Below are 12,122 nucleotides of genomic sequence, written 5' to 3'. Positions count from 1 at the left end.
TATTTCATTGTGGAGCTAGAGGAGTTAGAGCCCTGTCTATGTTGGTAGATAAGATGAGAGCACCCCTCCAGCTAGGATGGAGTCCGTCACTCCTCAGCAAGTCAGGCTTGGTCCTGTTTGTGGGTGAGTCCCAGAAAGAGGGCCAATTATCTACAAATTCTAACTTTTGGGAGGGGCAGAAAACAGTTTTCAACCAGCGATTGAGTTGTGAGACTCTGCTGTAGAGCTCATCACTCCCCCTAACTGGGAGGGGGCCAGAGTCAATTACTCGATGCCGACACATCTTTCTAGCTGATATGCACGCAGAAGCTATGTTGGTGATCTCTGTCTGTTTCATCCTAACATCGTTGGTGCCGATGTGCCGATGTGGATAACAATATCTCTATACTCTCTACACTCGCCAGTTTTAGCTTTAGCCAGCACCATCTTCATATTAGCCTTAACGTCGGTAGCCCTGCCCCCGGGTAAACAGTGTATGATCGCTGGATGATTCGCTTTAAGTCTAATACCACACTCAAATGCTTACACACCCAGACACACATGTCCAATCCTCTCACATCACAATTTTCCCTCAATCGCAACAGGCCGGGTGGGGGGGGGCGGGGTTGTTTGATGTTAGCCACATCCGTTGTGACCTCTGAACCAGACACCCGTTTATCATGGGTAATGGAGTCGCCAATGACTAGAGTTTTCAATTTGTCAGAGCTAATGGTGGGAAGCTTCGGCGTCTCAGACCCCGTAATGGGAGGAGTAGAGACCAGAGAAGAATCGGCCTCTGACTCCGACCCGCTGCTTAATGGGGAAAACCGGTTGAAAGTTTCTGTCGGCTGAATGAGCGACACCGGTTGAGCGTTCCTACAGCATTTCCTTCCAGAAACCGTGAGAAAGTTGTCCGGCTGCGGGGACTGTGCCAGGGGATTTATACTACTATCTGTACTTACTGGTGGCACAGACGCTGTTTCATCCTTTCCTACACTGAAATTACCCTTGCCTAACCATTGCGTCTGAAGCCGTAAGGCGAGTACAGCGGCTGCAATTAAAATGCATCATGTTAATGTTACTACTTAGCTTCGGCTGTTGGAGGTCCTGACGAATCGTGTCCAGATAAAGCGTCCGGAGTGAAAAAGTTGAGGAAAAATATGAACGGTAATTAAAAAGTGAAAACCGTAAAGTTGTCAGGTAGCAAAACAGGTTGGCAACAAAACGCACAGCAACTCGAAAACAAGCCTTTCATGTTTCAACTTTCAACAAGTTTCATGTAGTGCTCTCATTTTTGGGACTACAATAAAAGTGTCCTGTTCATTGTATCTGCTCTCCTGCACTTGACTTCGCCTCCAATACCCCACCCTGACAGAATTACATACCTTCAAAGGAGTCAGCAGGAGCAGGTCCCCTGGTTAGAGGAGTCGAGGAGCGCATCCAGGAAAATTTGGCCATGTTAAAACATCTTGGTGCCATGATGGATCGTGTTGTCCAGACCATGGATCGCTGGGAGAGACCGGAAGTCTATCCAGTGCCTCGAACAGTACAACCGGGGTTATCTCCATCCTTCCAACCGGAGAGAGTTCCAGTGGGATGCATCTCTCCCTTCCTAGGGAGTATGATGGAACAGCAGCACAGTGCCAGGGATTCTTGTTACAAGTGGACCTCTACCTGACCACTGTGCACCCAGCTCCCTCAGGAGGGGAGAGACTGGCCGCCTGTCTCACAGGAATAGCGTTGGAGTGGGCAAACGCCGTGTGGAGAGAAGGAGACCACTTCGAGGAGTTCACCCGTCGCTTCAGGGCCATCTTCGACCATCCACCTGAGGGCAGAGCGGCGGGGGAGAGGCTCTTCCATCTGAGACAGGGGACGAGGAGCGCCCAGGACTTCGCCCTGGAATTCCGGACGTTGGATGCAGGAGCAGGCTGGAACGACAGGGTCGATGACATTATACCATTTCCTTCAACCAACTGTTGGATTTGTCCATCCGGTTGGATAACCTGCTGGTTACCCACGGATGTCCAGAGGGGGCTTTGTCAGATCCATCATCCAGCACTCCTGCTCCGGTGCCCATGGAGTTAGGAGGGGCTGCTCATAGTGAGACTGGAGGAGGAGCCATCACGTGCGCCATCTGTGGCCGCTGAGGACACAATGCCGGTCGGTGCCGTGTTGGTTCCTCTGGGAGTCGAGGCAACAGGCAGGGCACTCTGGCGTTACCTCAGGTGAGTTTGCACCACACTCTTCCAGAGTCCTCTGTTGATCAACTGTTTGTGCCTGTTTGATTACCTGAGTTTTCCCCACATTCCCAGCATAATGCGCTCGTAAATTCAGGCGCAGCTGTGAATTTTATCGACAGAGCATTAGCCATTAGGTTAGGGATCCCGACTCTTCCCAGTACACGCTCTAGATAGTCGACCATTAGGGTCCGGGCTAATCAAGGAGCCCACTATCTCCTTGGCCATGGTTATGAAGGGGAATCATGAGGAGAGAATCAGTCGCTTTCTCATTAACTCTCCTGCGTTTCCTGTGGTACTGGGCCTTCCTTGGTTGGCTCTACATAACCCCACTATTTCCTGGCAACAGAGGGCTCTCACGGGGTGGTCGCGAGAGTGCTTAGGGAGGTGTGTAGGCGTTTACGTTGGTGCTACCACGGTGGAAAGTCCAGACCAGGTCTTCACCGTGCACAACCCCCCAGAATATGCCGATTTGGATCACACCTTCTGTAAGAATTAGGCGACTAAATTACCACCTCATAGACGGGGGGATTGTGCAATAAATCTCCTGGTAGACGCTGCGCTTCCCAGGAGTCACGTGTATCCCCTGTCGCAAGCAGAGACAGTGGCTATGAATACATATGTCTCTGAATTCCTGCGTCAGGGGTACATTCGGCCCTCTACTTCACCCGCCTCCTCGAGTTTCTTTTTTGTGAGGAAGGATAGAGGTTTACGCCCGTGCATTGACTATAGAGGTCTCAATCAAATCACAGTGAAGTATAGTTACCTGCTACCTCTTATCGCCACGGCGATTGAGTCAATGCATTGGGTGCGCTTCACGAAACTGGATCTCAGGAGTGTGTATCACCTGGTGCGTATCCAGGAGGGAGATGAGTGGAAGACAGTGTTCAGTACCACCACAGGACATTATGAATACCTAGTCATGCCGTGATGAATGCTCCATCAGTTTTCCAATCCTTTGTAGACGAGATTTTCAGGGACCTGCACGGGCAGGGTGTAGTGGTGTATATTGATGACATTCTGAGGACACACACCGAGCATGTGTCCTTGGTGCGCAAGGTACTTGGACGACTGTTGGAGCATGACCTGTACGTCAAGGATGAAAAATGCCTATTCTTTCAGCAGGTTGTCTCCTTCCGAGGGTATCGCATTTCCACATCAGGGGTGGAGATGGAGAGTGACCGAATTGCAGCCGTGCGTAATTGGCCGACTCCCACCACGGTAAAGGAAGTGCAGCGATTTTTAGGGTTCGCCCATTACTACCGGAGATTTATCCGGGGTTTTGGCCAGGTTGCTGCGCCCATTACCTCATTGCTGAATGGGGGTCCTGTAACGGTTGCGTTGGTCGGCTGAGGCGGACAGGGCTTTTGGGCAACTAAGAGAGGAGCGGCGCATGGATCAAACTCCCATACTCCCTGCCTCCTGCCTGGTAGCGGCGGTCGTGTGGGATCTGGATGCGGGCATTGAGCAAACGTTACATACAGAGCCCGCTCCCCTCCAGTGTCCCGTTGGGCCCTCCTCTGGTCATCCGGGGATCGGTCGGACGGTATGCTGTCTGACTGGGAAGTAATGGTGGCTCACTTTGGCTAAGGACGTGGGGGTTTATGTCTCCTCCTGCTCGGTGTTCGCCCAGTGTAAGGCTCCGAGACACCTGCCCAGAGATAAGTTACATCCCTTACCCGTTCCACAACGACCTTGGTCACATCTGTCAGTGGATTTCCTAACGGATCTTCCCCCCCCTCACAGGGAAATACCATGATCCTGGTTGTTGTGGATCATTTTTCTAAGTCCTGTCATCTCCTCCCTCTGCCTGGTCTCCCTACGGCCCTACAGACTGCGGAGGCCTTGTTTACACATGTCTTCCGGCACTACGGAGTGCCTGAGGATATAGTGTCTGATTGGGGTCCCCAGTTCACATCGAGAGTTTGGAAGGCATTCATGGAACATCTGGGGGTCTCGATTAGCCTTACCTCAGGTTTTCACCCTGAGAGTAACGGGCAGGTAGAGAGAGTCAACCAGGATGTTGCCAGGACCTCCCGGGGGAGTGGGCAGCTTTTGTGCCCTGGGCCGAGATGGCACAAAACTCGCTTCGCCACTCCTCCACTAACCTCTCCCCCTTTCAGTGCGTATTGGGGTACCAGCCGGTTCTGGCACCGTGGCATCAGGGTCAGACCGAGACTCCTGCGGTGGACGACTGGTTTAGGCGCGCGAAGGAGACATCTCCAGCGAGCCGCACGTTGCCAGAAAGCCAGCGCGGACCGTCACCGCAGTGAGACCCTGGTGTTCGCACCGGGGGATCTGGTCTGGCTCTCAACCTGTAACCTGCCACTCCGCCTGCCCTACCAGAAGCTGGGTCCGTGATTTGTGGGGCCATTTAAAGTCCTGAGGAAGGTGAACGAGGTATGTTATAGATTACAGCTTCCCTCTGATTATCTTATTAACCCCTCGTTCCATGTGTATCTCCTCAGGCCGGTGGTGGCTGGTCCGCTCCAGGAATCTGAGGTGTGGGAGGTCCCTCCGCCCCGTTTGGACATCAAGTGGGCCCCGGCGTACATCGTTCGTTCCATCCTGGATTTGAGGAGTCGGGTGGGGGGGCCTTCAGTACCTCGTGGAGTGGGAGGGGTACGGGCCGGAGGAGAGGAGCTGGGTTCCGGTTGCAGATGTTTTGGATCCTGAACTGCTGCATGAGTTTCACCGTCACCGGCCGGATCGCCCTGCGCCTCATTCTCCGGGTCGTCCTCGAGGCCGCTGTAGCCGCACATCAAGGGGGGGTACTGTCACGACTTCTACTGAAGTCAGCCGTCTCCTTGTTCGGGCAACGTTCAGCGATCGACGTCACCGGCTTTCTAGCCATCGCCGCTCCATTTTTCGTATATCCATTTGTCTTGTCTTGTTTCCATACACACCTGGTTTACATTTCCCAAATGAAGCTACTTGTAATTAACCCTCTGTTTCCCATCATGTTTTCGTGTGTAATTGTTTTGTGTTATGTGGTGTTAGTTTACGCGCTCTACTTTTATGTTCCGTTTTTTGAGTGTGTTTGTTTCATGTAGTGCTCTCGTCTTTGGAACTATAATAAAAGTGTGCCTGTTCAATGTATCTGCTCTCCTGCACTTGACTTCGCCTCCAATACACCACCCTGACAATATGACGCTGTACTTACTATAAAGTCAGACACCTTCGGCCATTCATAACACATAAATAAAGGCTTAATGATGCAAACAAATGTATTAACACTTAGGTAATTATCAGGATAAGGTAAGACCCAGATGCAGATCATTTCGAAGTAAAAATGTTTCTTACAGCAACAGAGGCAAAGGTAAAGGATGGCAGGCAGGCTCAGGGTCAGGTCAGGCAGTGGTTGGAAATCCAGATAGGGACAACGGTACAGGACGGCAAGCAGGCTCAGGGTCAGGGGCAGGCGGGCGGGTGGGTTCAGGGTCAGGACAGGCAAGGGTCAAAAATCAGGAGGGCGAGATAAAGAGAGGCTGGGAAAAGACAGGAGCTGACAGGACAATCGCTGGTAAGCTTGACAAACAAGACAAACTGGCAACAGACAATCAGAAAACACAGGTATAAGTACACAGGGGATAATGGGGAAGATGGGGGTAGAGACAAGCACAAGGACAGGTGAAAAAGATTAGGGCGTGACAGGTAATTATCAATAGCTATACTATAATTATAAGCTGCACTTCATTTAAAGCGAGATCGAATTGTCCAACCCCCGGGTATCTCGTTACACCCCATTGTGCCTTGTCTTGAAAAATGCAGACAGACGGAATCAAAGTAAGTTTACATTGTAATACTTTTGACAGCCAACTTTCTACCTTAAGCCTGTGTTTTCATTACACTAACTGACTGTACATATCAACCCCTCTGTGTCCAGGATTGATTTTATCAGGCAAAGTTGAGCTGTATGAATAAAATGGAACAAAATATTTTCCTTCCCTGACATGTGCATCATCAGAAATTTGGAAGGAGTCAGAGCCATTATGTGATAAAATTCCCATTCATAATTTTACGTTATGATACTTAGCAGAACCATTTGCCTGGTTGTCTCTCAATGTTGGTCTGTGTGGACATGGCTTCCTCGCATTGTTTTCCCAAATATGACTGAATAGGTACTTTGTGTTTTACTGGGGAAGACCTGAGCCTCAAGCTCTTTTTCTCCATGGTCAAATACAATCATCAGACGGTTTTGGGTAGTCTAAAAACCCACTACTAGATACTGGCCTATAGATTCCCCTCACAGGTAACTGCTTTCTGATTTTAGAATAAGAAGTGTGTTTGAATGGGCATGAGTCTGTAAACAGAAACATTGATCAAACAGTGCTATGGTGGATTTGGTTGAATGCAGCCTCAATTTCAGGATTCTCTGTGTCCATTTGTATGTGCATTTGTTCACCAGCTTGCAATGGTGACATTTTTTTTACGACTGTAAGGTGTTGCTGTAGTGGTTCACAATGTCCCTAGACTACAGTTATTATCTCGGCTATGATAAACATTGCACCCAAAGAGGTCTTTATCTGGCCAACACTGCCTGTGTAACTTTTGTCCATCATCCTCTACTTGGCTGTCTGCCCTAAACCTTGACATGAGCTATGATCCACATATACTCAGAGTATATCTGTAACGGAATTCCTCTTCTTCAGAGGAGGAGTAGCAAGGATCAGACCAATGTGCAGCGTGTTAAGTGTCCATAATGATATATTTAATAAATCAACAGAACACTGAACAAAATAACAAAAGTACAAACAACCGAAACAATCCCGTATGGTGAAAACACTAACACGGGATACAACCACCCACAAAACACAATAGAAAACAGGCTACCTAAATATGGCTCCCAATCAGAGACGATGACTGACACCTGCCTCTGATTGAGAACCATACTAGGCCAAACACATAGAAATATAACAACAGAACAAAACATAGAAAAACAACATAGAATGCCCACCCCAACTCACGCCCTGACAAACTAAAGTAAAGACATAAAAAAGGAACTAAGGTCAGAACATGACAATATCACACCAGCCGCTCTGCTGTAGTCTACTCCATTACTGGAAGCTGACCAAAAATCCCTGACTTAATTTAGTGCCTTGAAGCACATGGCAAAGCTGGATACGCAAAAAAAAAGCAATAGTAATATAATACAAATCCAACTCATTTAAATCTCCCTGCCCTCTATTTTACTGGCTCCACATTGGCATATTTGTTCCTTGCCCACCATTATAACAGGTAGCAGACAACATCCAATTGATAGGGCAGGTTTATTTGAGTAGGCCCGGGAAAACAACTTTTTCAAATGGTTGAACAGGGCCATATATGCCAACCCAAATGTCACCCAGGGTGTTTACAAATCTAATCAAAGGCTCCATTTGTCATAGCCTTCTTACTAGTTCATGATTTGTTGTTTGTTTCTATGTGTTGGAAATGTCAGCTATGCTGCTATGGATTTGGTTTTGATATGCGTTTTGGAATTGTACAGTAGTTTCAGCACCAACTTTTCTTTATCAGACTACTGTACTTTACAACAGTATTGAGGACACTTGTGTTTTGTTGCTTTGTTTTGTGACATTTTGTAATAGACAAAAAATATATATTGACATTACAGCCATATAATAACTTCTACAATGCTTTACAGTATATTTCAATGATAAGTCAGAAAGGGGGAAAAAAGGTATTGGCAGCATTTGTACTTTGTTTACAGTGACAAATAAGCTCTCAAGAGGTATGCAAATATATTCATCAGTGCACTTTCACTCTCAAAGGTCAACCTGCGAGGCAATTAGCACACCACGTGACTGTACAGCTAAAACATATGAATTAGGGCGGCAGGTAGCCAGTAACCCTAAAGTTTGATGGTTAAAATTCCTGAGCCGACTAGGTGAAAAATCTGTTGATGTGCCCTTGAGCAAGGCACTCTTAACCCTAATTGCTCCAGTGTCGCTGTCAATAATGGCTGATCCCTGGCTCTGACCCCACTCTCTGAAGGTGTCTCAGGGGGAGTGGGATATGCAAAAAAACAAATGTCCAATTCACACATGTGAAATAGGACAAATGTAAGCACCCACCTAAATATCTTATTATAATTACCCAGCATCCCTTTCTTCCAGCATGCAGGTGTGTGTGGCTGTCTAATTGTGACTCAGGAGGAGTTGCTGAGGGTAAAATGTTCCTATGCCATTGTGTCCTCTCTACGGCGAGTCAGAAAGACACCGTGACATATATAGACTGTTGATGAATAACTAAAACCCCTACAGATCTGGGTGTCGGGCAACAGATGCCGATAACAGCCACAGATTAGGTCTTAGATTGGTGACGGATCCCACCAAGATGGCTATATTTACCCCCTTCGCCTCCCCTCATATATCATCGCTGCCTGTGCTGTGTGTGAGGGGGTCATTGGGTTTTGCCACATTGCATGGAGCACCGAGTGTAAGGTGTTGAAATATTAATTTAAGAGGTAGAAAGAATGCAGGCTTTTGATAAGTAGGGCAAGGCAGAGGTGGAAAATAGAGGGAGCTCATTCCTGTGTGGAATGCAGGTTTTCAACTTAGAGTCACATGACATAGTGTGATATTAGAATGCCTTTATAGAGTTAACAAGGGGTTATGTGTATTTTATCCTTATTCTGATTTAAGGTGGTATCATAATGATGGTAATGTAAGGATCAGAACCATTCACTAATTTGTTTAGTCTAGCCGATTGTACATCCATTACATTTTGCTCATGCACCCCAAATACATTTGTCCATCCACGCTTGAGGATCCAAGGATCCTCAAACATTGTTGGAATCAAAATGTATTTTTCAGCCAAATATGACGACTGAAATCGACAGTGAATTTTCTATGTAAAATTTGCTTCGAGGCATGACTGAAAGCAGCCAGCACACCTTGAGGAGAATGTTTATTGAACATAAAAACATTCCTCTCAGCAATTATGCCAGTGGCAATAAGTAGAGAGGAGGACAAGTTTCAGAATTTCAAATGAAAGAAGAAAAATACAAAAATAAAAAGCAATCCCAGCCAGCACATTTGGTTCCTTAGAAGTTGTGGGACTTCACCTGGACATGACTGACCAGGTGAATTCAGGTGAAAGCTGTGTCCCCTTATTGATGTCACATGTTAAATCCACTTGAATCAGTGTAGATGAAGGGGAGGAAACAGGATAACGAAATAGTTTTAAGCGTTGAGACAATTAGTTACGTTACAGCCTTAAAAAAATAGTTTTTTCCCCTAATCAATCAACACACAATACCCCACAATGACAAAGCAAAAACATGTTTTCGAAATGTTTGTAAATGTATGAGATATCACAAAATAAGTATTCAGACCATTTACTCAGTACTTTGTTGACACACTTTTGGCAACAATTACAGACCCAAGTCTTCTTGGGTATGATGTTACAAGCTTGACACACCTGTATTTGAGGAGTTTCTCCCATTCTTCTCTGAAGATCCTCTCAAACTCTGTCAGGTTGGATGGGGAGTGTCCCTGCACAGCTATTTTCAGGTCAATCCAGAGATGTTTTATTGGGTTCCAGTCCGGGCTCTGGCTGGGCCACTCAAGGACATTCAGAGACTTTTCCCGAAGTCACTGCTGCGTTGTCTTGGCTGTGTGCTTAGGGTCATTGTCCTGTTGGAAGGAGAACCCATCTGAGGTCATGAGCGCTCTGGAGCAGGTTTCCACGAAGGATCTCTCTGTACTTTGCACCGTTCATCTTTCCCTCGATCCTGACTAGTCTCCCAGTCCCTGCCGCTGAAAAACATACCCACAGCATGATGCTGCCACCATCATGCTTCACCATAAGAATGGTGCCAGGTTTCCTCCAGATGTGACACTTGGCATTCAGGCCAAAGAGTTCAATCTTGGTTTCATCAGATCAGAGACAACTTTGGGAAGAATTGGAGTCAACATAGGCCAGCATCCCTGTGGAAGGCTTTCGACACCTTCTAGAGTCCATGCCCCGACGAATTGAGGCTGTTCTGGGGGCAAAAGCATGTGAAACTCAATATTAGGAAGGTGTTCTTAATGTTTTGTACACTCGGTGTATATGTTTTTAATTAAATAACATTTTTAGAGCGTTACTAAAGTTTTCCTATGGTGTTTATTGAAAGTGTTCTTAATGTTCTGAGAATGGAATTTAGGGCTTATTCATGTTGTGTACAATTAAAGGTTTTGAAACATTCCCAGAATATTCTGAGAACTACTTTCCCGGACTTGTGTGAAATGTTCTGTGGAAGCACTGAAATTCCCACAGAAGAAGGTTGTTTCTTAAAGTTCTCTGAACAATTTGAGAAATTGACTTTAAATAGAACTCTGAGGAAACCTATAGGAAACGTTATGCTGAAGTACTGAAATTCCCACAGAAGAACATTGTTTCTTAACATCCGCTGAACTATTAGAGAAAATTGCCAATGCCAAACCAGTTGGAGAACGTTCCTAGAACAACACCAACATTTTAATTAAATGTAACCATTTTAGGAAACGTTCTGTTAAACATTTTTGTCAAGTTCCTTAAATGTGTAGAGAATGTTGACAGAGAAAAGCTACATGATAGAACATCTTTTTCAACTCTATACAATTTGTTCTTACCATGATCTTCTATCACGTAATATAGACCATTCTGTGGATGCTTTACCTGATTGTAAATGTTTATACAATTCTAGAGACAATCAAAACAATCAGAACACAGTTTAATCACACAGCACTTGATCCCCAGAGCTATCCATCAAAATGCAAACACCAAATCTGTTCAAGGTGAGTCCATGAAAACAACATTCCATTTGAAAAAACACAATCTACTCTCATCCTTGTTTTTACACTCTGACTTTATCTGCCTCTCGTCCCACAGAACCCTGCAGATAAAGACCATCCATTAAAATGCTGCACCAACGTGACTAACCGGGAGTTTAACCTATTCATGGAAATGTATTCATCATCATGTAGGTGTTGTTCACTGAACCACCACCGCTACACAAAAACATGTATTATCGCAGACTAATGACTAACTTCATTCATTGCTCTCTTACACTTCCCTTATATTATGAATTATATGTTTGAAAATAGGCTACCAATCACTATCAGTGTTACTTCCCTGTGATTATCAAATTTTGTGGAGTATTGTAAATTGTGTTTCTACTGGTGATGGGTAGAAGAGTCTACTGAGTTCTATGGAAGAGCCCCATTGGCATTAAGGCCATCCATTAGCTTGGCTTGAATAACCTAGCACTGCTCTCTACTGGCAAATATGGTGTATTGCATTTGCAATAGGCAACAGGGGTTCATGAGGCAAACAAATCAAGGATTAAAGTTTTTGTTAAATATAATTCATTTTGTTGTGCGGTATAAACTCCCTGCTGTTCATATATTACACCACTGTATTGTTTTCCTAAAGTTAAGAAGCATTCCTAATCCCTACTCAAAAGCTTTCTGAGGAAACGGTATTCTAATAAACAGAGAATGCAATGGTACTAGCCAGGTGGTGATGAGTAAAACATCACACATGGGATGATGTGAGACAATCCTGTCTGAAGTCACAGAGAAGAATGCATCTCTAGCCACGGGCAAGTCAACACCTGCATTTGGGTGACTGCTATGTTGACTGTGCTTTGTTCTACTGGGATATGGACCATTTGAGAGAAACCACAACACAAGACAGGATGGCAGATTTTGACTGGAGTCTGAACCACAGCCAGGCATTTTAGGTTCAGTAAAGATACTTACATGAAAGCACAAGGAGAGAGACTGTTTCACCTTCTCAGTGTCTTACAAACAATATTTGTGTTGTCTCTACCCACCTTGCGGTGTGTAGTAATAACAGATTGGATTATTTTAGAGAAGAGAACTGCAATCCCCCTAATCCTGCTAACAATCCCAGGGATTTTTATGTTAAATGTGTCTG

The sequence above is a fragment of the Oncorhynchus kisutch genome, linkage group LG5 (genome assembly GCF_002021735.2).
Source record: "Oncorhynchus kisutch isolate 150728-3 linkage group LG5, Okis_V2, whole genome shotgun sequence".
NCBI classification, from domain to species: Eukaryota; Metazoa; Chordata; class Actinopteri; order Salmoniformes; family Salmonidae; genus Oncorhynchus; species Oncorhynchus kisutch.
The sequence above is the reverse complement of the archived record's forward strand: the minus strand, read 5'-3'. Positions refer to the sequence as shown.